The sequence below is a fragment of the Octodon degus genome, unplaced genomic scaffold (assembly GCF_000260255.1).
Source record: "Octodon degus isolate 3935 unplaced genomic scaffold, OctDeg1.0 scaffold00078, whole genome shotgun sequence".
Lineage (NCBI taxonomy): Eukaryota > Metazoa > Chordata > Mammalia > Rodentia > Octodontidae > Octodon > Octodon degus.
The window spans coordinates 2,828,135-2,829,615 of NW_004524654.1; positions in this window are offsets into that span (position 1 = coordinate 2,828,135).

The window sequence follows — 1,481 nt, forward strand, 5'->3', positions numbered from 1 at the left end:
TATAGGCACTTTTTTAGCCTGACATGTGATCTATATTGTGATAGCTCCATTTTTTTTATTTTTTAAAATTTTATTGATAAACACATAGCAATGAGACAGTTTCAAATCAAATCGGAAGTACAGATTCAACAAATAACACACTGCATATATTCTTCTTAGTGGTTAATTGCTGTACAAGATGCAGACATGAGATCCTATTTACAAACACCATTAGAACAAATCATTCTATTCATTAAGAGAATGCAACTATATATCTATCCCAACCACTTTGAATACACAGATACAAAATGGACATTCATCCGTATACCCCATTTTTTCTAAGTTCCGTTATTGAATATTATAGGTGTATAAACTCAGCAAAATATTCTAAAAGAGTTCAGTAGCCCATAATAGCATTGGGTCTTCTGTTTAACTGGTAATGTCGAGAGCTCTATTATTTGCACTGGAAAAATTGTGGGTTCATCAACGTTGGCCTGCAATAGTCTCACTATCAATTAGGTAAAATTAGGCATAGTGTTGCACAACTTTTATAGCCTTACAGTTGGCTGTCCTACTTACTTTATCAAGATTGGAGGAGCTTGTGCTTGCCTGGCAAGCGCAAGGGCCTGAGTTCAATCCCCGGCCTGGAAAAAAAAAAAAAATGGTTGGAGGAGCTTTAAATCCCTAACAATAATTGTAACCATTGTAACAAACAGCATAATTTATCCATTTCTCACTTTATTTCTGCATTACATAATTTGAAGCTCTGTAATGGAAGGCATGTGTGTCTTCTTAGTGAATCAACTCATTTACAATTGTAAGCATGTACATATACGTATATGTATTTGATGCTTCTGTCTTTTGAGTTCCACTTTATTAATAATAACATAGGAAGTCCAGTTTTTCATAATTAGTATCTGAATGCTAAATCTTACCCAATGATTTACTTTAAAAAATCTGTACTTTCATATTTTTTCAAGCAACATATAGTTGAGACTAACTTTTTCATTATGTCCAAGAATTTACACTTTTTAGACATACAGTTTTTATTGTTGTAGTCTTGTCTACCATCTTGCTGAGAATTTTCTTTCTCTAATTAATTCTGAAAGTTTCTTTTTCCTTTGCTCTCCTTTTCTGTCTTCTTTTGTTATGTTTTGGTTTTACCAATGACTTCCCTAAGATTTAAATATGCATCCTTATCTTAATCTACTTTCAATTAATATTACTCTTCTGCAAGTTTTGCAGTAGCTCTGCACCAGCTTGTGCCCATTTACTTCACTCATGCTTTTGAGGCCCCTGTATTATATTTTGTTTCTGTATGATAAATTCTGTTATGTGTGAATATTACTATTTGTGCCTTAAGCTTACTCTGTAAGGTGCTGAAGGCTGAAAACTATATATATATTTGTATTTTAGGGAAGGTTCTACAGAGTGTTCAGGGTCTCACTACTAGATTGAACTCATAGTGATCTGCCTGTTTACAGCCTCCCAAGAGCTGGGAT